Here is a 25,336-nt window from a genome sequence, read left to right on the forward strand (position 1 = left end):
TGAACCTGGAAAAGGGTCACCGCGCAGTCCCATCTACATTCTGCCGAGTTGCAGCCTTTTGCACAGTCGGCAACTCCTGGCTCAGGACCCCAGCTCCAGCTGTCCGAGCCGCCGGTTACGTAAGACGACCACGGCCGTCCAGGTCCGCGCCACCGCCCAGTGCCGCGCCACCGCCCAGCGCCGCGCCACTCACCGCTTCGCCGCGTCAACCCGCGCGTCTGTCCCTTGCTCGGCCCGTCACTTTGTGCGCTCGGCCTGCGCCGCAGCCGCCCGGAGCCGCTAGTCCCAGTAGCGCCGCTGCCGCCGCGTCGCCCTCCGCTGTCACATAGTGGAAAACGTGACCGCGCGCGCGGAGCCCGCCCCTGCGCGCGCCATTGGTCGGAGCGCCACCTCATTTGCATACTGGCGGGGCGGAACCTGAGAGTTACGCGCGTCAATTGGTGGAGACTCCCGTCGCTCTCTTTACATAAGACGCACATGGAACTCCATGTTCGCCGCCCCGGTTCCTCAATGAAGATGCTGCGCGCTCTTGCGCCCCCGGGCGCCTGGGCGAGTAGGCTCGTCCACTTCCGGCCTGCGGGACTTCCATTCACCTGGCACGGCGGTGGCCCGCTCGTGCAGCCCCGGAGTGGCGCGTACCACTGCGGCGCGGGGGAATGGTGCTTGGCTGCTGCGCAACTCACAGCCCGCAGAGACCAGGGCCACCGGCCTATCACCTGCGACGACATGACCAGCCTCAGTAATCCGAAGGACCGAGAAAGCTCTCTGCTGACACCTTTCGCTCATCCAGCCCAGTTCATTCATTTCCCCTCTCATTCATTCATGGCGAGACGCCTGAGGGCAAATAGGGCGGCCCCTCTGGATCTGCTGCTGAGCACCTTCCCAGGACAGGCTGGGTGACCCTCGGACAGGCCCCCAGGCTGACCGTCATTCCAGATGGGCCAAAGCACAAAGCTCCCACTTAGCCTTTCTGAAACTGCTTGTTGCTAGCTAGTGTTGATTCAGGAAATAAGGTCATAATTGCGGTGCAGAGATACAAAGGAAAGAAGTGATTTCTTCCTGCCCTCAATCACATAGGGAGAGAAGACTGTCGTTCTACAGGGAAGCTTAACCAAATGCGGTGGTGTAGTTTATAACCTTACAGGAACTATGGTAGCGGGATGTGCATCTGGAACAACAGGGCTTTTCTGAAGTGGAAGCTACAGACACTAGCTAGTCAGGGGAGGGTGCTCCTCCAGGGATAGGACAGCCCTGCCCCTGTGGAACCTTGATTGAAGCTATTTGGTTCTTTCTAGAGCACTGTCTGGAAGCCTACTAAGTGTTCAGGCTCCTGTCCAAAGGGTCAAAGGAGGGAGTAGAAGTTTCCTCGGAACGGGTTTGAGGCTGAAGACTTACCTGTCTGACAGAGAACAACGTAAAAACTCATGCAGGGTGTGATGGAGAAGGCAAGCTTGTCATGTCTTCCAAGGGTGAAAAGGTCACTTGTCATTGCATCCACTGCTCTGAATCTTCCCCTGGGGTGTCCTAGGAACCAGGAATGGAAAGGAAGCAAACATTAGCAACAGAAGTCTACTAACAAACGGAGCTGCTGGTGTACACAGCCGGCTAACCCACATTCAAGAATTCCTGTGTGGGAGCCACTTCTTTCTGTCTGCCTGGCAGGACAGGCATGCAATTCCTCAGATGCAGATGGGGGCAGAGACTAAGTTCATTTCAGCAGCCCTTTCCAAAGGAGCCCTGGGAAGCCAGATGTTGACTCACTGCAGGGGGCAGGGCAGCACCTCTGGTTCCTCTGACACTGACACCTCACCACACTCCCCAACACACACAAACACTGAGCAGAGCTGGGCCAAGCTGCACCCTGCACACACCCAAAGAGCCTTTTGTTTCCAAGCTTACATTGACGTCAATGGTGGCTACATTGTTCTGGAAACAAGAGTACACAGCTCATCCACCTGGCAGAGTCTCCTTCATGCTCAGCTTTTTCTTGTCTTGCTCTACATTTGGCCTGCAATGTAATGTCACAGTTCCTCCCTAAGTTTAGCCTTTTCTATTTTCACCAGTAAGTCTAGAAAGACATAGTAATCAATTCTTTTGGAAACTCAATACTGTGGGGACTCTAGAACTCTTTGGAATCTAATTTGTCTCTGGTTTCTCACTTGGTTGGATTCTTCTTTCTTTTTTTTTTTTTTTTTTTTTTTTTTTTTTGAGACAGGGTTTCTCTGTATAGCCCTGGCTGTCCTGGAACTCACTTTGTAGACCAGGCTGGCCTCGAACTCAGAAATCTGCCTGCCTCTGCCTCCCGAGTGTTGGGATTAAAGGCGTGTGCCACCATGCCCGGCTTGGATTCTTACACTGTATCCCACACTAGCTTGAGTTATAGATTGTTGTGAGCTGCCACATGGGTGCTGGAAACCGAAACCTGAGTCCTCTGTAAAGGCAATATGTATTTTTAGCTGCTAAACTATCTCTTCAGCCCTGAAGACACAGTTTTAAAAGAAACCTCCTCCCAGACTAAAACTATTTGCTGCCATGCTATGCAAGAAGAGATTGAAGCATCAAGTTTCAGGGTTATAAGGACAGCCAATGGCTCGACTGAGATAAGAGGTGTGACTTTTGGTGGGGGATGGGTAGTCATGTGGGTGACAGTTCTGGGAGTTGATGCTGTAGATCAAGCTTTGGGAACTTGGGAATTGAGTTGTGGATCAAGGTTTTCTGAGACTCTTTTCAGGGTTTGAGAGTCTTTCCAGGGTTTTGTGGCCACTCATATCTCTCACAGTTTTGAAGGAGCCCACAGACATTTTGTCACAAGACAACTGTGTCCAAGATGATGCACTACCTAGGAGGTGCTCCCCACGTCTTGAGTGTCCCTCATGTCTGATATAACACCCAATGCCTGAGGCAATGGCCTGTATCACTTACTTTTATTTTCTTAAAATTTTTGTGTGTATGTATATTTTGACTGCATGTATATCTGTATACCATGTATGTGTCTGGTTCCCTCAGAGGTTCTACAACCTCCAAAAACGACACCAATAACGAAGGGCTAAGTGCTCAAACACCAGAGCTGGTGGGAAATATATCACATTCAAACTATCAAATGTCCCACGTCTGAGATGATTGATCCTTGGACCTGGAGTAGTCTCCACATTCCAGGTGATTCCCCCATACTCAAGGTGAAATCCTGCTATAATTTGGCTCTGGAATGTCTTCAAACTCCTGTACATTAAAGAGTAGGTTACCAACATGCTATCCCTGGGAAGTGGTGAGACCTCGGAGGAGTGGGTCCTAGGAGGAGGTTTTAGGTGATTGGAGAAATGCCCTTGAAGGGACTGTGAAAAGCTCCCTCTCGTTTCAGTCATGACGTCAACTATTTCCCACACGCTGGTACACGATCACTCGCCCTTGCTATAGGCCAAAAAGTAACAGTGATAATCAGTTATGAACTGAAGCCTTCAGAACTAGGGGCCCAAATAAACTTTTTCTCCTTATAAACCAACTGCCTTGTGCATTTGTTACAATGATGAAACTTGCATACACTTTGTGTCCAAAGTGACACCACAGCTAAGGTGAAAGGCACACCTGCATGCATGTCTGAGGTGATCCTCTATATCTGAGGTGATTCTCCATATTTGAGGTAATCTTCCATGTCTGAGGTGACCTTTATGTTTATGGTAATCTTCCATGTCTGAGGTGATCCTCCATGTCTGAGGTAATCTTCCATGTCTGAGGTGACCTTTATGTTTATGGTAATCTTCCATGTCTGAGGTGATCCTCCATGTCTGAGGTGATCCTCCATGTCTGAGGTGATCCTCCATGTCTGAGGTGACCTTTATGTTTATGGTAATCTTCCATGTCTGAGGTGATCCTCCATGTCTGAGGTGATCCTCCATGTCTAAGGTAATCCTCCATACCTATGATAATCTTTCAAGTTTAAGGTGATCCTCCATGTCTGAGGTGATTTCATTGTTTGTTATCCTCATGTTTGAAGTGATCCCCATAAATGAGAATCTTCTTCCCTCACAAGGGAAAGGCTTTCCTATTAGTCAAGGGCTGATCTCCTTCTAAGACATAGGATTTTCCTAGAAGTTCCTCTTGTCCTATCCTCTTCTACTCATGTGTCCCCAAGAGAGTCACCTCAGTCTCCTTCTTCCAGCATTGTTAGTGGTACTGAATGACAGCTTCTCTGCTCTCCTCCCCTCCCCCTAACATAGATGTCCTGGAGTAGCATCAGGAACGGAGGCCTTTCATGCCCTGAGGAAAATCAAAGCTAGTCAGTAACAGGGTATTTGACCCTGGGTGACACAGAAGAAAGCAGGAGGCTGAGACTGGAGGTTCATATTCATGGATGGCTGTGGCTATTAGGGACCTGCCTTGACTGCACAAAGCTGTGATTGCCCCACACTCACAGGAGTCGTGCTTGGCACTAATGTGCTGTCTCTTACTTAATCCTCACAGCTGTATGAGGTGTATGCTTATCCCCACTGCTCCTTCGCACAAGACATTCCCAAGTCTCAATGTGGCAGGAATCATGCCACCGATGACCTTTGTCTGCAGCATGAGCTCATGATCACCCTCGCCGCTCCACCCTACAGAGCCTGGGAAAGGAAAAGGCACAGGTTATGGATGAGCAAAGTCCAAGCTCCAACGGTCTGTCTCTGGAATATTCTCCCCAGCAGGAAGCTCATTGTGATGTGGCTGGCAAAGTGTACCCTGAGTTCTTCTGATTTCCTTCTAAACTATAAAGGCTGGAGAAAAGGTTTTCCTTGTGGGTTACTACCCCTGACTCATCCCTCTAGCTGTGTCTGGCTGCCATGAATCTTCTAGCAGGACAAGCTCCAGGGTCACTGCGAGCCTTGCTTGGTTCTCTGCCTACAAGCCTACCCTTTAGTGAGGTCTTTTCCAAGCCCGCTGAGTACCGTGTGGTTTGGGGGTTGCCATCTCCTGCTGACTTCTTAAAGCCTAACATGGAAAAACACCACTAACTGTTCCCAGACCAAGGCTTGTGGAAAATAACAAATGGGCCTCACTGAGCTGCCCTCAAAAGAACTCCAAGATGAAACACTGGAGACTAGACAAGCTTCTGTAAGTATCTTCTTAGCCAAGATCTCAGTCCGGAATTGAACCGCTTACCATGCATGACCAATCTGTTTTCAACACTGCGATGTAATATGAGAGAGGCTACTTTGTGAAGAAAAGAAGCTTATGTAACCCATAGATTTGAAGACCAAAAGTCCAAGATCAGGTGGCCCTCAGATTATGGCTTTGGTGAAAACCTAGTATTGGATGGCACTGTAGCAGAAGCATACCCAAGAAGGAGAAATTACATCACCAGAAATAAAGACAGGGAGATGATAAAAGGCCACGGCCCTTACTCCAGAAATAACCAAATACGTTTCAGGCCCTCTACCTTGATCCTCAGCAGCCTCAATGATCTAAGGACCTTCCTCTGTCTCCACCTCTTAAAAGGTGCACAGCACGTCCCAATGTCACCACACTGAGGACCAGGCTCCCTAGACATGGAACTTTGAGGGACGAGTCACATTGTAAGACACAAAGCATATCCAAAGCACACCTGTCCCTGTGAGATCATAATCACCAGAGATCATTAAACTATGGCTTGGCAGTCAAATCTGGCTCGAGGCCAGCTTTGGCATAGCCTGCGAGTTAAAGGGAAAGGGGAGAGGGAAGAAAGCCCAGGATGCTACTGTGACCCTGCCAAGAGAGCCCATTAGCTGAGACTGTTTACTCTCTGGCCCTTTGCAGGAAAGGTTTTCTGATCCCTGCTAATAACCTAGTCATTGGTAGCACTGCAGGTACTAGACTTTTTACCTCTAGACGGCTGTAATGGGGTGGGGCAAAGAGGGAACAAGGCACTGGGCAATGCTTGGTGAGAGCGGTGACAATGGCAATGACAGTGAAGAAGGTGGCTTGTGTTTGATTCTGGACCTGGACAAATGGGAAAGGAAAGGGCTTAGGACAGTTAATCTCCCATTTAAGACAAATTTTGAAAACCTTAGGGCTCTAAGGCAGCTTAGGAAATTTTAATCTCCTATAGTACTGGGTAGATTATTGAAAATCAGACCTAGAACTAGGGGCCTGGGATCAGAGACCCAAATCCCAGCCTTGACAGGCATCCAGTGTTCAAATGTGACTGACCCTGTGATATAGACCTTGTAGGTAGGTGGGCTAAGAATCTCACCCCTTCAAGTCTCCTGATGCCTCAATGCAGCAGGAGCCATTACTTCCCCAGAGGACTCTGCTCTTGCCTGATCCCTCCTGTGGGTCAGGTGCCTGCAGGGTGGTATTTGGCTTAAGCCTCTAACCTTCCCTCACCTCTCAGGTTACAGGCCTCCAGCTAGGGGCAGTTCAGAGCCTGCCAGAGCCTAAGCTCACTCTGGCAGGATAGCTAGTCCAGTAGCCACAGAGCTGCAGAGCTGGCTGGGAGGCCTGCAGGCACTTGTAGGATAATGGATCTTCACTGAGCCATGGGGGATGAAGAGCAGGGCTCAACCTGCATTCCTTTCGACTCTCCTCTGTGATGTGGAGTGTGCCCTCTGCAGTGTCTGGCAGAGGCACCAGGAACTAATTCCACTCAATTCTGATAGCGACTCCAGCAGAGTGGTAGTGAATGTTTAACAACCTGGTTTGCTAAAGAGGGGGGTGGGGGAGCAGAAAAAGGAAGCCAAAGCTTTACAGCATGTACCTATTTCTATGATAAAAGAGAGAGTCAGACAGAGAGAGGGGGGGGGAAGGAAGGAAAGAAGACCCACAGTGGCCATATCTCAGCTGCCACTATGACCCATTAGCAAAGTGGTGCCAATCAAGGCCATATAGATGGAGAGGCACTCAGTCTCCAGCCCTGGCTCAGATCTGCATGGCTACCAGAGTATGTCCCCAGCAAATAAGAGTTGTCTCTGTTCAGTTGCAGTGAGAAACCAGCTTTCTTGGATTCATTAGCTAGAAAGCAATCTTCCCAACTTCTGTTAAGAAGACTGAAAGTGGGACCCTTGTCATGAAATACTCTGTCAAGTGCTCCTCACAAGTCACCTCTCAAGGTCATGGAGACCTTGTGCCCCTTGGACTCAGGCTTCTCTGGAGCGCAGGTGCAACAACAGAATGAGAGCTTTGGATGTGTTGCAATGACAAGGAGTGGACACCACTTCTACTCTTAGAGAACACAATATGTTCTCTCAAGGCAACAGAGGCTGACGGAGACCCTGTTGCAGGGCAGTGGGGTGGGGTGGGGGAGTGGAGGTTGACAGAAGTCATTGGGTGTTTCCTTTATCCACTTTCCACCCTTCTGGTGCACTAGCTGAGCACTCAGAGTCACAAGCCTGGTCCAACCTGGCCATTCTGGCCTCAGATGGTTGACCTTGGGGTCAAAGATCAGGAGTCTTGGAATGTCTTGTTCCGTTCTCCCTTCCAGGAGCCAAGGAAGCAAAGCTTGTCGTGGAATGCCTCCATCTGAAACACCTGCCTTGAAGACTATATCAGGCTGAGAAACCCAGGTTTGCAAGCTATTCTTCTAAAACGAGTTCACCTTACCAGCGAGGTGTGTAGGTCACCTGTCTCTGTGTGGCATATACTTAAGAAGCAAAGCGGAAAGAGAAACCCCCAATTTTACATCCTTCCTCTGTGAAATATAAGGAAGCATGATTTCTTCTTTACATTTTCTAACTTTTTATGTAGGGCCCGTGACATGGTTTGGTGGGTAAATGCACGCGCCATCAAACCTAAGTGCCCGAGTTCCACCCCAGGACCCGCAGGATGGAAGAAGAGTTGACTCCCAAGGGATAAGTCTCTGGTCCCTGGATTTGGTGGTACACATGGGCACATAAGTGCAGATGTAGGCACACATACACACACACACAAATAATTGTAAAAACAAATACAACTTCATATGTGTGTTTGTATGTTTTGTATATAATACATTTGCATAATATACGTATGGTTATAATTTGAAAAATAACTTTTTAAAAGTTATCAACTCTTAAGTACAAAATAAAACATTCCTTTAAGCAGACGTTTAGTGCAGGCTTAGAATGGCTTATAGGATGACTCTAGTCATGTGACCAGCAGCAGAGCTGATGTCTTCCAGTGGTGGAGCAAAAACTTTTATTTGGCTTTCATCCATTTCCCAGATATTTATTTATTTATTCATTTTGGTTTTTTCGTTATAGGATTTCTTTGTGTAGCCCTGGCTGTCCTGGAGCTCACTCTGTAGACCAGACTGTCCTCGAACTCAGAAATCGGCCTGCCTCTGCCTTCTAAGTGCTGGGATTAAAGGCATGCGCCACCACTGCCCAGCTTCAGACTTTGTTTTTTGGGTTTTGTTTGTTTTGTTTTTAAAAGATTTATTTATTTTATGTATATGAGTACACCATTGCTCTCTTCCGACATACCAGAAGAGAGCATCAGATCCCATTACAGACTTTGTTTTTAATAATTAGGTAAATATGAACTTCATGCTATTTTAAACAACTAGGTGCAGGAGATTACAAAATTTATATTCTTGGTCCAAATCTAGGAAGACATTATAAACAGTCTACAGATCAAATGGTGGATGATAAACACACATACACATACACACACACCCTTTGGTGCACATCCATAGAACTGAGACAGCAGCGACACAAACAGCTAAAGTCAGAGCTGAGGGACTCATGACATTCAATACTCAGACTTAGAATAGTCCTGTTTAAAAAAAAAAATCCTCAAGCCTATTTTAATCCCAGTATTCAGGAGGCAGAGGCAGGCAGATCTCTGACTTTGAGGCCAGCCTGGTCTAACAGAGCGAGTTCCAAGACAGCAAAGGCTATGTAGAGAATCCCTGTCTCAAAACAAACAAACACACACACCCCAAAACTAAAAACCAACCAACCAACCAAAACCAAAAAAACACTACCACCAAAACACCAAAACCCAAAACCCCTCTAGGATTGGTGAACATAGAATGATGGGCGTGGGTCTAGGAAATTAAAATCTCAGGTAAGAGAGACAACTCTATAAACAGAATCAGGAAAACTATATGGAGGTCTTGCAAAACAGTAAGGAAAACATTGAGTCAGGGTTTCCATTCCTGCACAAATATCATGACCAAGAAGCAAGTTAGGGAGGAAAGAGTTTATTCCCCTTACACTTCCACATTGCTGTTCATCACCAAAGGAAGTCAGGACTGGAACTCAAGCAGGTCAGGAAGCAGGAGCTGATGCAGAAGCCATGGAGGGATGTTACTTACTGACTTGCTTCTCTTGGCTTGCTCAGTTTGCTCTCTTATAGAACCCAGGACTACCAGCCCAGAGATGGTAACACCCACAAGGGGTCCTCCCCCTTGATCACTAATTGAGAAAATGCCTTGCAGCTGGAGGCATTTTCTTAAGGGAGGCTCCTTTTCCTGTGATAACTCCAGCCTGTGTCAAGTTGACACACAAACACATCACTATTAAGCCTCAACCCTTACTTTTTTATTCATCCCCAAGATCTAAATAACTTTAAAAGGTCCCACAGTCTTTACATCTTAAAAGTTCAATCCCAATATCTTTTAAAATTCAAGGTCTTTTAAAAATTCAAAGTCTCTTAACTGTGGGCTCCACTAAAATATCTTCTTTCTTCAAGAGGGAAAAGTATCAGGCACAGTCACAATCAAAAGCAAAATCAAACTCCAACCATCCAATGTCTGGAATCCACTCACAATCTTCTGGATTCCTCCAAGGACTTGGGTCACTCCTCCAGCTCTGCCCTTTGTAGCACACACCTTGTCTTCTAGGGTTCATATGCCTGTACTTCACTGCTGCTGCTGTTCTTGGTGGTCATCTCATGGTACTGGCATCTCCCAAACACTGCTGTCTTCCACTGTAACTTGGCTTCACCAATAGCCTCTCATAGGCTCTCTTCATGGTGCTAAGCCTCAACTCCTTTGCATGACCTCTTCAGTCCTGGGCCATCAATTGCAGCTGAGGCTGCACCTTCACCAATGGCCTTCCATGGCCTCTCACAGTGCCAAGCCTCAGCTGCTCTTCATGACCCCTTTATGCCTTCAAAACCAGTACCACCTGGGTGACTCTTACACATTACCAAGTTCAGCCACAGCACAAGGTACAACCTTGGCTATCTCTGGAACACAGGCTCTGTGCTCTCAGAAAACACTTCCCAGAAGACTTCATCTCAATGATGCTGGTCTCTTTTTAATTACCGCTAATTTCTTAGCTCCAGCTAACCAGCATCAATAGTCCCTGTAATGCAAAGTTTTTGCTTTAGTAGTTCTGGTATCTTGTTAATCACAGCTGATTCTTCAGCCCCAGCTAACCAGAACCACAGAATCTTCCCAATCAAAATAGTAATGGCCCTGATAAGATTCTTTAATCCCCTCTGAAATTTCACAAGCCAGGCCTCCATCTTCTGCACTGTTCTTCCTTCCTTCCTTTTTTTTTTTTTTTTTTTTTGGTTTTTTCAAGACAGGGTTTCTCTGTGTAGCCCTGGCTGTCCTGGAACTCACTTTGTAGACCAGGCTGGCCTCGAACTCAGAAATCCGCCTGCCTCTGCCTCCCGAGTGCTGGGACTAAAGGCGTGCGCCACCACGCCCGGCCCATTTTTTTTTTTTAAACAAGGCCAAAGTTTTGTATGCTGCTTTATTGTATACTACAGCCAGTGTATATAAAATAGTTAAACCTTGTGAGACAGAAATCCATGAAAATTCAAGAGAGGTTGACATTAAGGACTGACACAACACAAGTGTGTTATGGCACGTGTTAAAGAGAAGCTTTTGTACAGACTTCAAACTTAGTTCTATTGAATATTCACTGGTTCGTGAAAAGTGGTTTGAGAAACCTCAAGATATATGACTACAAAAAGTAGACTCCTTTCTGGAGTCTGAAGGGATTTGTACTTGAAGACACTCCAGTCAGCAGGGTCATGTTGAGCATTCTGCAGACAGAACTGTTTCAATCTGCAGTTGCCTGGGAAACCTTCACGCCTTCTGGCCTCCAGCTGGAGCTGCTGGACTACCTTCTTCGTGGCAGAAGAACCTGACTTGCTGCTCAGGACAGCTGGGCCGACTAGCAGTCTGAGTAGGGGGAGGTAGGTTGTGGGATGTCCTTCTGCCTGTTCTCCACATTGTCTTCTGAGCTCCTACACAACACCCCACAGAGCTCTTAACACCCACTGGTTCTTCTGGCCCAAAGTTTCAAAGTCCTTCCACAGTCCTCCCCCAAACATGGTCAGGTTGTCACGTGAATACCTCACTATGCTGGTACCAATGTGTCTTAGTCAGGGTTTCTATTCCTGCACAAACATCATGACCAAGAAGCAAGTTGGGGAGGAAAGGGTTTATTCGGCTTACACTTCCATACTGCTGTTCATCATCAAAGGAAGTCAGGACTGGAATTCAGGCAGGTCAGGAAGCAGGAGCTGATGCAGGAGCCATGGAGCGATGTTACTGGCTTGTTTCCCCTGGCTTGCTCAGCTTGCTTTCTTATAGAACCCAAGACTACCAGCCCAGGGATGGCACAATGGGCCCCCCTTGGTCATTAATTGAGAAAATGCCTTACAGCTGAATCTCATGGACGCAGTTCCTCAATTGAAGCTCCTTTCTCTGTGATAATTCCAGCTTGTGTCAAGTTGACACACAAAACCAGCCAGCACAGGGTATAAGGACAAATATTCAGAATGTAGTTAAGGATTTTGCTGGTTTAGTAAAGCAGTGGCTGTAGGTTTTCCTCCAGGATCCATCCCTTCACTATCCCTGGGCAGTTGTCTGCGTTTCCGGTGCCAGGCATGGCTTCCCTCTTGTGGAATGAGGCTTAAGGTCAATTACAGAGCTGTCGGTTATCATCCTAGTAATTAAGCTATATCACCTTGTAACCAGTGACTTTGTTTAGACTGGGCCAGGTGTCTCAAGGTTCTTAGTGTCTCATTCAGGCAATTAAAAAAGCACACACAGAGTAAAGTGCCAAGAAGTCATATTTAAAGAGACAGTAGAAAGTACTCTATTCAGGAGTTCCAATGCCCAAGAGCAGTGGTTATTGTCCCGGACTTCTTTTATGGGGCTGAGGAGGAGGAGGACACGAAGAGGAGGAGGAGGAGGAGGAGGAGGAGGAGGAGTTGGCATCTGAAGGTTGTAGTGTGGGTGGGTCTCTGCGTTGACTGACAGGTTTAGATTATGTAAGTCTTTATTATACTTCTCCTTTCCCACAATGCATATCGTTGTAATCAGATGCACATCCAATTATGCATAGACATAAAGTAGTAAGCGGGACTTTCCCCCCTAAAAGTTCATTCAGAAGATACAGTTTGCTTTACTGTTCATTCACCCAGAACTGGCTCATGCTGGATCATCCTTTCTCTTAAGTTCCCATAAGTCCTGGGTCATGTTTGAAAGGAGAGAAACAATGGGAGGGAAATTGCCAAGAGGTTACTAAGAGCAGGAAGGCCTATTACACTGTTTGGAGTGGAGTGTGTGTGTGCGCAGTTTGATGCTAGCAGGAGGTGCCAGGCTGGGCAGTGCACTGTTTAAAAAGGGGTGCAGATATAGCTCGAGTCAAATGGGTCCCAGGTTGCTGTTTCCCCTCATTTTTCCTGCCTTAATGAAACCTGTAGGTTTCAGAGTCCTTCTCAATTCGGAGCCCACTTAAAATAAGAACTATTTCCCCATTTCTTCAAAGGTAAGCTTTGTTCCATCTGGAAGTTTTGGTGTCTAGAGGTCCTGCCAGCTCTGGTAGGTTCCTGCTATGCTGTATCATGGTGGCTGGTGTTATGGCTGGAACACATGAGGAAGAAGAGTACGTGGTGACACAGTAACTTAGAGGAGGTGGCTTTAAAATAGCTTTCCTTAGAGACTAACTTGGGGCTCCTTAATTCATTTCAAGGACAGAATCCCCAATGACTTAAGTGCTGATTACTGGACTTCAGTTTTGTTTTTATTTTATTTTGTTTGCTTTGTTTTGTTTTGGTTTTTGAGATTGTGTGTGTGTGTGTGTGTGTGTGTGTGTGTGTGTGTGTTTGCCTGGTATGTGTGTCTGTGCACAATGTGCATGCAGTGCCCTTGGAGGCCAGAAGAGGGCATCAGATCCAATAGGATTTGAGTTACAGACTGCCATGTGGGTGCTAGGAATAGAATATGCGTCCTTTACAAGAATAGTAAGTGCTTTTAATCATTTAGCCATCTCTCTACCACTGGGTCCCATATCTTAAGCACCACCTTTTCCCAGTATCCTACATAGAGAACCAAGCTTCTCACACATGAGGCCTTCTTGGGCATGCTCAGACCATAGCCAAACCACAGAACCATGTATCCAAAGTGTGATTTTTTTTTCTTATCTCCTTTCTTTCTCATCAGAGATGAACTCTCCTGTAAAATATTCTGTGCTGGCTAGGATGGAACTTACCTTGAGTTGGTGCTCATTTGGGCCTGCAAGTCTGTCTTCTCTTGCTTGAAACTGTCCCTCTATGACTAGGGGGTTTCCTCTAGCCAAAGCCACCTCAGTGATACCTCCAAGAGTCATGTCTGTGTCTATCCCTAGATGCCCTAGCCTTTCAGCTGTATTGCCTTGTGTGTGTGTGCGTGTGTGTGTGTGTGTGTGTGTGTATGTGTGTGTGTCTGAGTCTGTGTGAGAGAGGGGGCCGGAGCCAGGACCAGGGCGAGCTAGCTAGTGCAAGGACTCCAATCTCCACTATCATTAAATGACTGACCCACTTTCTGTAACAACGTTTTTTTGTAGCAATTCAATCCTTTGTTCCGTTTGTATAGGAGCCCTGTGGCTGGTCTCCAGCTGTTCTGGGTGTGTTTTAGCTCCACCGAGGAGTCTTTGGGGGTCGGAAGAAAGCTTTGGTGTGGCTCTCCAGTGACATCTCACCTTTTATCTTTCTGGAAGAAGTTGAAGACTGTGGTTTCTTTTTTTTCGGATTTCAACGTCTCTGCAGGCACAAAGTCAACAGTGGACAATGGGATTACCCTGAAAGCAGAGCCCCCAGCTGCTAATGGGTTCATTCTGGTCAGTTGGGAACAGGCTTCTGTCCCTACCCTAACCCCAGTGCAATCACCATGCAGACAGCAGGCTCACTGTCAAGCCCAGCATAGCCCTTATAACATTTCACTGCACTCAATAAAAGCAGCCATTCCATGCTCCTCCTTCATGAGGACTCCCAAGAGTCCAAGAACAAGCCTGGCCCCATTCAGCAGCTTCTTGCATGGTGCAGACCTGTTTTTTTCCTCAATGCCAGCATTATGCCCAGTATCATCTGTCCTAAATTTATAACAATTGCAAAGCACATATAAAAATTTATCTATTTGGACTGAACAAAGAGAATGGCCTATATTGCTAAATGAATATTGAGAAAACATGTCTGAATCTCTGTCTCAGGAAAGACCAGATATGGGCACCTCTTCCCCCATTATGGGGTCATCTCAGGAGCCATGTTCCAACTGGCCAAGAGTCAATAACTTCTGGAAATCCCAGGCTCTGGGGCCATACCTATCCAGTCCCAGACAAGACCTGCTATCAGCTCTTAATGTTCTCTTCCATAAAATAGAATTGATATTGTCAGCTCTTTTGAGGATTTGTGTGTGTGTGGTGGATGTATGTGTGTGTTTGCATGAGTGCAAGTGTTCATGCACACATGGGTGTGTGCATACAGAGACTGGAGATTGACACCAAGTCTCTTCCTCAACCACTCTCCACTCTATCTATCTAGCCAGGGTGTCTCACTAAACCTGGGGTTTGCCAGTTCAGCTACTGTAGCTAGCTGTTTTGCTCAGAGAATCCCTTGCAGAAGGACCACCACCTCTGACTTGCATTTATGTGGATGCTGAAGATCCAAACCTCTGGTCCACACACCCGTATGTCAAGAGCTTCAGCCACTGAGCATCTCTCCAATGCTGACATGTGCCTTTAATCCCAGCACTCCAGAGGCATAGGCAAACAGATCTCTGTGAGTTTGAAGCCAGCCTGGTCTAGTTCTAGGACAACCAAGGCTACACAAAGAAACCCTGTCTCGATAAGAGAGAAAGTCACCGTGATAAAACACCTAGCATGGAATTGAGCATCCCTTCTTCCACTTCCTATACACAGAAGAGCTGTGACTTGGTTCCACTAGCTGGGGACCAAACACTAACAGCATTAGCCTGTCAGGACTGCCTACATTCAAACGACACCACCGTCCTAAGGGATGAGAAGTGGAATTTCATTATGATTTGCTTTGCTTTGCTTTCACGTGTTTATGTGTGTGTACAAGTGTGGGTGAGCACTTGCCTCAGGGCACATATGGAGGTCAGAGGGCAACTTTTGAGGGCCAGGTCTATCCTTCCTTGCTGACCCTTATTGAGGCAGAGTCTGTCTTTCTTGTTTCTGCTGCTTCGCTGTCTACTCCAGACTAGCTGGCCTAGGAGGTTTTGGGAGGTTCTCTGTCTCCGCTTCCCATCTAGTCTTGGGAATGGTGGGATGCATGCTAGCTTTTTTTTTTTTTAAAGATTTTATTTATTTATTATATGTAAGTACACTGTAGCTGTCTTCAGACACTCCAGAAGAGGGTGCCAGATCTCGTTGCGGATGGTTGTGAGCCACCATGTGGTTGCTGGGATTTGAACTCTGGACCTTTGGAAGAGCAGTCGGGTGCTCTTACCCACTGAGCCATCTCACCAGCCCGCTTTTTTTTTTTTTTAATTTTTTGTTCTGTGTTTTTTTTGTTTGTTTGTTTGTTTGTTTTTAGATTTTTCGAGACAGGGTTTCTCTGTGTAGCCCTGGCTGTCCTGGAACTCACTTTGTAGACCAGGCTGGCCTCGAACTCAGAAATCTGCCTACCTCTGCCTCCCAAGTGCTGGGATTAAAGGCATGCACCTACAGCTAGCTTTTTTATGAGGTTCTTGGGAATCAAACTCAGGTTGTGAGGCTTGTGCACGGTTCACCCACCGAATCATCTCCCGGCTCCTTAATTTACATTTCCTGAGTCACTAACCCCCTACCATCTTTATTATGGACTTGGTCACTTGCACATCTTCTTTGGAGGAATGTCTGTTTGCACCCTTTGCCTGTTGTTATCTGGGGTGTTTTCTTGACTTGTCTTTTCCTGGGGTTCTGAGAATTAAATGAGACAATTGCTGACATCCTCACAGTGTGACTTCCGGAACACGGTGGCTATTGCTGGCCAACAGTAAGACCTGAAACTGCCTTTGTGGCAAACACCATGAGGCAAAAATGGAAGGCAGAAGTTTCCAGCAGGCTCCCACCCCTGCTCACTCTGTACCTTTCCAGGCCTCAAGGGGGTCACATGCTACTCACCTCACGGTTCCTACTTCTCGGGGTTTGGGCTAGCTCTCCTCAGCCTGGCCTCTGCACATAACTGGGGCGCACGGGGGGGAACATGGAGTGTTAGTTTAAAGTCTTATTTACCAGAGACAGAACACATGGACACTCTTGAAAGCATGGTTAAACTTTGTAGATAGTCTGGGAATACTTCAGCCTATTCAGCACAGCATACACATTTGAAAAGAAAAAAAAAGAAAAGAACAGGAAAGGGAAGGGAAGGGAAGGGAAGGGAAGGGAAGGGAAGGGAGCAAACTAAAGAATTTCTGAGGAGCTAGTTGTCTCAGGAAACGCATGGTGACTCCCATATCATCTGTCTCCGGAAGGCCACTTACTCAGGAAAGATTTTTGATAATTCATTTTAGATGGTGTCTGTCCTCATCCCCACCTTCTGCTTCCCAGGGCGGCCCAAACATTCCTGGCCTCTCTTCTCTGGCCTACCTACCAGACTCCTTCTCCTTTCCTTTTGCACATGGGCTGGGCTCTGAGCCTCCCAAACAACCCTGTTTATCATTCCCCAACCATGCTCTAAACAACCTTTCTCTAATGCTCTATTCTTGGAATCAAATCAGGACCATTGCAGAACGGAAACAACATTGGCAGAGATGCAGGACATGACACCCCCCCCCAGCCCCCGCAGTATTCATTGCTGGTGTGAAGCCAGTGCTATACCTAGGAAGGAAGTTTCATAAGCTCCATCTTTATCATAGCTGGTGGCCATTTGAGAATGTTCTTTTCCATGGTCAAGGTCTGTCCCTGAACTGTCAGGTCCAGCTGTCTGATCCATTACCCCTTTGTATTCTGTGTGGTTCGGGTGTCGCTTCCCTGGTTCCTGTTGTCTGTGTAATAACAGCTTGATTACCAGCAGCCCCTGAAGTACTTCATCTATTCTCTGGGCCAGGAAGGTTCCAGAGAGGTTCTGTTAGGACTTGACCCTAGGCATCTGTTGCAGTAGGAGACTGGGCTGGATTCTGGAGTAACCATCTATGCTCGCTGTCTCTGAGAAGGAGGAAGACTACACAGGGGGCTGGGAAGCTTCCAGAGGCCTATCTGGGAGACTCATTTTCCCAGTCAAAGGGCTGTATTGCTTCTCCACTGAGAATGTGGCCTTGGAGGTGAGAATTAAGCCTTCCTGGAACTCCATTCCCTGGGAATTAATTTCATATCTGATTCTCAGCCAGCTCTATTCTTTGACTGCAAGAGTCTGTGCTGTCATGGAGGTCCCCAGTCTCTCTTTAGGCATCCTCAACAGAATGGGAGAGTCCAGTCCTTTCAACTCGTGGAGATGGTGCCCCCTGCTGGTAAGCCGACCTAACCTCACCACAATAAAGGTTGCCCCGTTGTCTTTACAGCAGACTGTCAGGTCTCCCTTTCCTGTACCCTTGCCGATTTAGCTATCAAGCCTCATTTTAGTGTCCGCTTTCTGAGACCACTTCTGGTAGAAACTTCTGGAAAGTGGACTTTAGTTCAACCAATTTTTTGAACACAGGCTACCTGGAGCAGTGGAACTGAGAAAGAGGACGATGGCCAGGTCTCCCCAGAGAGGAGAGACGCCAGAAGTCCACACTTCCTGGCAGCCACGGAAGCAAGGGCTGTGATCTGAAAGAGCATCTGGTGACATGTACAGCATCTGCCAGGCCACTATTCGAGCCCCTCACCCATCTAGTCAGCTGACATGTCTTGGGTATCCTGAGGAGACATCCAGGGTCCCAGCTGCTTCTTGGGAGCTTGCATTCCGGACAGATGAGACAGTACAGGTCAGGACACAGCCAAGGCAGCTACTGGAGCATCTGGTCAAAGCTGCCTAGGTGGGACCACGAGGTCATCAGGAATGAATGACAGGCTGATGGGCATGGAGGGTATAGGTATCCAGGCAAGAGAACTCCCTGTGGGCTTGGGTAGCCAAGGTTGAGGAGAATGTGTAGAGTAATTGGAAGACAGGAAGACTATGAGCTCCTCGTGGTGTCTGAGGCGCCCCAGGTCTTGGCATTGGCCTGGGTCCATCTTCTGATCCTTGCCTGCCAAGATTTCTCACTCCAGCAGAAATCTTCAAGGTCACAGTGTCCTAATGGACCTGTATGCCTTGCCCTCGATAATTATTTGGGAGGGCAAATAGTTGCTTAGTTAAGCTGACTTTGGACACTGGCTGACTAGACTTTTCTGGTAAGTGTTGGCCTAGGACTTTAGCAGCAGACGGGTTTTGACCCTTTATTTGAGAAATAGGATAAAATGTCTTTGTCCCTCCCTCCCACAGGGCAGAGTGCTCTGTGATCATTAGTTTTAACTGTTTTCTGACACAATCTACAGTTATCTGGGAAGAGAGTGTTAGTGTGGAATTGTTTAGATCAGGTTAGTGAGTGGGGGGTTATCTTTTTTCACGACAACTGTCTTTTTATTTAGTAAGGTTGTAACTAAAATATAATTGCACGACTTTCCCTCCTCCCTTTCCTCCCACTGGCCCTTAATAATTCCTCAAACCCTCCCTGCACAGGTTGCTCCTCTTCAAGTTACTAGCCTAGTTTGGGGGGGAGGGCGGGGTTGTTGACTTTTTTTTATCAAACTAATAAAATTTATTTTAAAATATACAACTTGGGCTGGTGAGATGGCTCAGGGGGGTAAGAGTACTGACTGCTTTTCCAGATGTCATGAGTTCAAATCCCAGCAACCACATGGTGGCTCACAACCACCATGAGATCTGATGCCCTCTTCTGGTGTGTCTAAAGACAGCTTCAGTGTACTTATTTATGATAATAAGTAAATCTTTAAAAAAATAAAAATAAATAAGATATACAACTCAGTATTGACATCTTTTTAAGTCACCACAATAATTTAGTGTGGGGGGGTTATCTTGATTACATTAACTGATATAGGAAGATCCAGCCCACTGTGGGTGGCACCATTCCATAGGCAAGGGATGCTGCATAAGGGTGGAGAAATGAGTTGGGCAGGAGTTTGTGTGCATTAATCCTTGCTCTTTGTACTCGACTGTGACTTGTCCACAGTCGAGTCATAGATATACAAACAGTTCACTCAATTTCTTGTCACTATGATTTCACTATGATAGACTACCACCTGGAACTGTGAGCCAAATGAACCCTTTCTCCTATATCTTGCTTCTGTCTGAATATTTTTATCATAGCAACAGAAAAAAGAAACCCAGGCATGTGCCAAAACAAATGATTCTGTATGTGTCTCCAAGGGTTTAAGCTACTCAGATCTCCAGCCTAGGGCTCCTAGTATGAAAAACTCAGCTCAAACTGCACTGGGCCCCGACCCTGCCTTGGGAAGCAGCGGGGGTGGGGGCTTCCGTTTAGGCTTCTACATGCAGTGAGGTTGCAGGACTCTCCCAAGCATCTTAAGTACAACTCCTTCACTACCTGGTAAGGTGACTGGGGACATCAAGGCCAGTAGTTTGTTTGCTACGGCACAACAGAAGGCAACTGTTTTTGGTGACAGCTGTCTCCCTAATTCCCGGCTCTCTCCCGTGTTGGATAAACTTCAGTCCCAGAAATGAATGTGAAAAAAGACAGTCATCCCACAATGGGAAATCAGAGGGTCTGTGATCATGTTTCCTACAAAGACATCCTTATTTCTTGGCTCCCTCTGACAATTTCAAACTTAAAATGATTAATAGTTAATATTATTGAGAAATAAGTTGAAGGTATAATGAAATATAAGGAATTAGAACAACTGTCCTACAACCACAATACTGGGAAATAATCTCCAAGAGCCTGAAACTACTGGACTGAGTTTTTCATTCATTCATTCATTCATTCATCCTGTCTGTCTATCTGTCTCTTTCACACATACACAGGGAGGGGCGTTACTGAAGCCACATTATATAAGGAACATTATAATTTTCCCTTTTTTTTATTAAAACCATGGTATGCTTCTAAATTATAGCCAGATTATTAAGAACCCTTTGAAAGAGCATCTCAAATAATAATTTAACCACCATTCAACAACTGCCATGTGCCTGTGAGGTTAAGGCTCAGTGTACTGTCTAGTTGTGTGAGGTTCTTTTGTTTGCTTTTGTCAACTTGACACAAGCTAGAGTCATCTAAGAAGAGGAAACCTCAACTGAGAAAAAGCCTTTATCAGATGGGCCTGTAGGCAAGTTTATGGGGGGCATTTTCTTGATTAATGGTTGATGGGAAAGGGCCCAGCCCATTATGGGCAGTGCCACCCCTGGGCGGGTAGTGTATGAAGGTAGCTGAGCCAGCTACAGGGAGCAAGGCAGGAAGTGGCACTTTTCCATGGCTCTGCTTCAGTTCCTGCCTTCAGGTTCTTGCCTTGAGCTCCTGCCTTCACTTTCCTCAGTGATGGACATCCTCTCCAAGATGCTTTTGGTCATGGCCTTTATCACAGCAATGGAAAGCAAACTAGGCCAAGCTCTACAACCACTCTGGAGTTAACCGTGTGGGCATGCCTGTGAGGGAGTTTCTAGTTCAGGTTAATGGAGGTAGGAAGACCCACCCTGAATTCTAGTTCAGGTTAATGGAGGTAGGAAGACCCACCCTGAATGTGGACAGCATCATCCCGTGCCCTGGGACCCTGGACTGAATAAGGAAAATAGCAATGGAACAACAGCATGCATCTCTCCTGCATCCTCACTGCGGGTACAGTGTGAGCAGTCGCCTCTGGGTCCCTGCCATCCTCGCCACGAGGGACTGCACCCTGAGAGAGTGAGCCACAGCGAGTTCTTACGTTCTCAGGTTGCTTCTATCAGAGTTTCACGGCAGCAATAGGAGAAGGATCTAAAGTGCCTGCATCTGTCTGAGGTGTTGAGGTGCAGAGTGAGCAAAGCAAGTGGGATGAGCCATCTTTCCAGCTCCCTGACCATGCAGCTCACTTTCCAAGGGCCACCGAGGAAGACAGAAGGCAAGTGTCAAGAGTATCGCCTTGCATTACTTTAATAAGACACATACTTTGATGTAAGGCTGGAGCGCCAAATGTGGTCTCCTTTTAAACTATGTGTATATTTGCTTTCATCTATGGTGTTCTGCAATAACAATATTTAGTTAGTTATAAAGAGAATTTTTTTAAAAAGATTTATTTATTTATTTTATATGAGTACACTGTAGCTGTCTTCAGACACACCAGAAGAGCACATCAGATCCCATTACGGATGGTTGTAAGCCACCATGTGGTTGCTGGGAATTGAACTCAGGACCTCTGGAAGAGCAGTCAGTGCCCTTAACCTCTGAGCCATCTCTCCAGCCCTAAAGAGAATTAACAAGTGTTTCCTTTAGGTTTTGTTGAATTAACATACACTGGAGTCACCTGAGAAGAGGAATTCTCAACTGAAGAACAGCCTCCATAGTCTAGACTATGGCAGGTCTGCAGGGCATTCATAGAATTCATGACTGATGGGCAGGGCCATTCCTGGACAAGTTGGTGTGGACTGTATAAAACAGCAAGCCGACCAAGGCATGAAAAGCAAGCCAAGAAGCAGTGTCTTCTGTGGCCCTGCTTCAGTTCTCAAATAATCATTCTTAGGAAGTCTTCCTTGTACAAAAGGAAACAGGTCCTTACCTATCTGTATATGTCTGAATACACACGTACAAATGTGTAAGGCAGCCCACCGACCCTTTGTAGTACCGTAATGATGTTTTCAAACACTTGGTGAGATCCAGTGGTATCTCAGTAGAAGCTTCACTACAATATCTTTTGATGTTGACATAAATCTTCATTCAAAAATGAGTCTCCTTGTAAAAATGTATCCTTCTTTTTGGAGTTTGAAGACTCAACAGGTGGACTGAATGTCATTGCTGCCATGCTCTATGTTCCAAAAAGTTCAATTGCAGGTCTTTGGCTCAGCTCCAGCTTGAGGGCCTCAGAGCCTTCAGATGGTGCAAGCAGATGTACTGCAAATCTTCACACAATGGGATGGTAATGTCTCCAAAGTGTGTGTAGCTCCCACAGTGCGGTATTCCATGCATTACAGTACTCTGGCTCCTCCGGCTCGGGTAGAAACACCCCGCTGCCCTGAGACTCCTTATCAAGCAAGAGATCTGTTCTGGAAAAAGTCTGCACCAGTAAGCTGCTGAAAGGCCAATGCTTCAATCTGGAAGAACCTGCGTGTAATGTGAACAGTGTTTTGGAGAGATGTGTGTAGAATTTCATCGGGTCAATAAAGTGTCACCTTCTTCAGAAAGAACATGAACCGCAGTTTGAACACAGTGAAGACTTTCTTGACAGCTTAGATCACTAGACTCAATGAGGGTATGAAGAAACACTAATAAATCCTCAAAAAACTTCACATTTATAAGATGTACAAACTTGCTGGGCGTGGTGGCACACGCCTTTAATCCCAGCACTTGGGAGGCAGAGGCAGGCGAATTTCTGAGTTCGAGGCCAGGCTGGTCTACAGAGTGAGTTCCAGGACAGCTAGGGCTATACAGAGAAACCCTGTCTCAAAAAAACAAAAACAAAAACAAAAACAAAAAACAAAAAACAAAAACAAAACCCCCCAAAAAACCCAAACAACCAAAAAACAAAGACAAACAAAACAAAACAAAACCAAAAGATGTGCAAACTTGGCAAGACATTCTAGAACCGCTGGCAGAAGAGGTGACCTCTGGGCCTTCTTCAGTATTCTGAAGTAGGTCACAAACCCAGTATTCAGAGTCACTGTGTGCAGTTTCAGCTTTCCCTCAGTGCTCTCTGAAGCTTCAGCCTCCCAAAGTTCCCATTCACTTTCTCCTCTGCTTTCTCCCACTTTCTTTGCACTCTTGATAGAGTTTGTCTCTTTTCCTTGAAAGCCATGAACCTTTTGGGTTTGTTAATGTCCTCTGTATCTTTTTTCATTTCTACTTCCTTGCTCTGCAGTCATAAACATGTTTTTAACATCTCTGGTCTAACTTCATAACTTCTGCCCTTTCCAAAACCAGAGATCACTTTAATTATACCAAGAGAAGCTTGGCCTAATTTGTCTTGTTTAAAGAGTTTCTTTACTGCTTCGCAACACATTTTAGATACTGGTTTTGACTCGTCATTCATCAGAGGGACAGCCAGTACAATGATGTTGTCAAAGCTAAAATGGGACAGGGCCACCAACAGCTCACACGGGTTCTTCACTGCCACTTCAGCCAGCCCTTGGTAGGCCTTTAAGGACACCACATTGCTCTTCTTCACCTTCCTTTGCTTCCAGACTTTAACTATTTGCTCCAGATTTTCCAAATAAGTCTGTATTGGCTAATCAGGCCTTCAAATTCTCTTAACTTCTGGGTTTCTTTAAGAATCTTGGTAGGGTTTTTTTTTTTTTTTTTTTTTTTTTTTTTTTTTTTGCTTCGGTTAGAGGCCGGATTTTATATGAGGGAGTGATGTAGTGATGTCCTTAAACAGCTCTATAGGTGAGATGATAACCAACTTCCGGACAGTGACAGTCACATCAGGGTCCTGCTCCATCAGCATGGAATGCAACTTTTCTAGTTTTTTTTTTTTTTTTTAATGACTTCTGGATCTGATAGACTAGCAGATGCCAAGGTTGCAGTCTGTATTTTCTTGTTCTGTAGTTTCTTCTTTCTCTCCATCACATGCTCTTCTCTGTTCAGCTCTTGCCTGGGGTTTTCAATGACCTCTTCCTCAACTTCCAGCTCTTCTTCATCATCTTCTTCTTGCTGGATGTCACAGACTGGCTTCTCCCTGGTCTGTGCTATTACACCACTTTTATCGTTGACAGGAAGCAGGTGAATCAACTCCTTCGCTGGTGCAGTGTGCAGAGTTCTTGGCATTCATTTTTTTGTATTTCTCTATCACACTCTCATGCCTTCATCTCTCAGTGTGAACGGGCCTCACTAGAAGAAAGAGGTTTTGTGAGAAAAGATGCTTTTTGTCATAAATTTTTCATCAGCTGTAAGTCATCCTCATCCATCATACCTAAAGGAAGGGCTTCCTCTTCCTCTTCCTCTTCCTCTTCCTCTTCCCATCCTGAGCTATCTAACATGAGTGCTAGGAACTGGAAATGTAACTAATACTCTTGAACCCCTGAGCCAGCTCTCCATTCCAAACATGGTCTACCTTTGATGCTCAGAAAATGGCAAGGATTTATCTATATGAAGATCAAGAATACAAAAAGCCTGGATGGGCTCCTGCTGGTGAAGGTCGACTCATGAGCAAAGAGACCAGTAGAGGAATGGCCATGGCCTGGGTTGCTATGCCAACAGACCTATGTCTCCCAGAATGTAGATAGAGTTTGTTTACTTTTGTTGATCGGCCCATGAGCCATTTATTTGCCATCCACCTCCCCATCTGGGTTCCACAATAGAAACAGCCACTGTGACCTTGGAACATGATCTGGAAAGTGGAAAGAGTGATCCCTCCACTGGCAGGTTTGGGCAAGTCTCAGAGACCAACTCTGCATGGGCCCTGATACACAGCAAGGGCTAAATAAGCAGCGAGTTATTTATTATGTGGTATCCATTCATGCGTGAGCCATTCCACAAATATTTGCTGAGTTCCTGTCCTAACTTCTGAGTTCCTTAAGGGCTGGGCCTTGTTATTGTTTGAAGCTCTGCCTTTCACCAGGGTCCTGGCACAGTCTCACTCTGTGTCCTGGAGGAGGCTGGCTTGGCTTTGCTGAACACACCTTTCTACTATTTACCCAGTGTAAATGAGTTCCACTGGCTAGCTATAGACCAGAGATAATGGGCCACACAGAGCCTATTAGGATGCTCTAGCTTGCAGAGCATGACAACCTGCAGAACTGCTGCTATAACCACAGGTTTGGGAGCACAATTTTGCAAGCTAGGCATCTAAAGTTGAAGTATTGGTGGGTTGGTATTATTCTGAGGAGAGGATAGTCTCTCTCTCTCTCTCTCTCTCTCTCTCTCTCTCTCTCTCTCTCCCTCTCTCTCTCTCCCTTCTACCTGTGACCCCACAAGATCATCAAAGTGTGTGTGAGTGGGTATGTGTGTCTGTCTGTGTGTTTGTGTGTCTGTATCCATGTCCTAATCTTAAGAGGACACCAGGGCTGGTGAGATGGCTCAGTGGGTAAGAGCACCCGACTGCTCTTCTGAAGGTCCAGAGTTCAAATC

The 25,336-nt window shown here is 46.4% G+C and overlaps 1 protein-coding gene and 1 pseudogene across 3 annotated transcripts in view; both read right to left on the reverse strand.

Annotated features, from left to right (window-relative positions):
• Positions 1 to 1,765, reverse strand: part of Per2 (period circadian regulator 2) — a 44,557-nt gene extending 42,792 nt beyond the window's left edge. The window contains exons 1-2 of one of the 3 annotated variants that reach the window (XM_085839541.1): positions 1,615 to 1,765; positions 194 to 1,524 (exon numbers count right to left, since the gene is read on the reverse strand). The gene's annotated coding sequence lies outside the window, so the exon portion shown is untranslated. Of the gene's footprint in view, positions 1 to 193 lie in introns of all 3 variants that reach the window. The other 2 variants (XM_085839540.1, XM_029476463.2) reach the window with 2 other exon arrangements.
• Positions 1,766 to 3,366: 1,601 nt separating this feature from the next.
• LOC110295583 (nucleolar complex protein 3 homolog) lies at positions 3,367 to 24,246 on the reverse strand (annotated as a pseudogene).
• Positions 24,247 to 25,336: the final 1,090 nt, after the last annotated feature.

This window comes from Mus caroli, unplaced genomic scaffold, assembly GCF_978045245.1.
Source record: "Mus caroli unplaced genomic scaffold, Mus_caroli_1 scaffold_1, whole genome shotgun sequence".
NCBI classification, from domain to species: domain Eukaryota; kingdom Metazoa; phylum Chordata; class Mammalia; order Rodentia; family Muridae; genus Mus; species Mus caroli.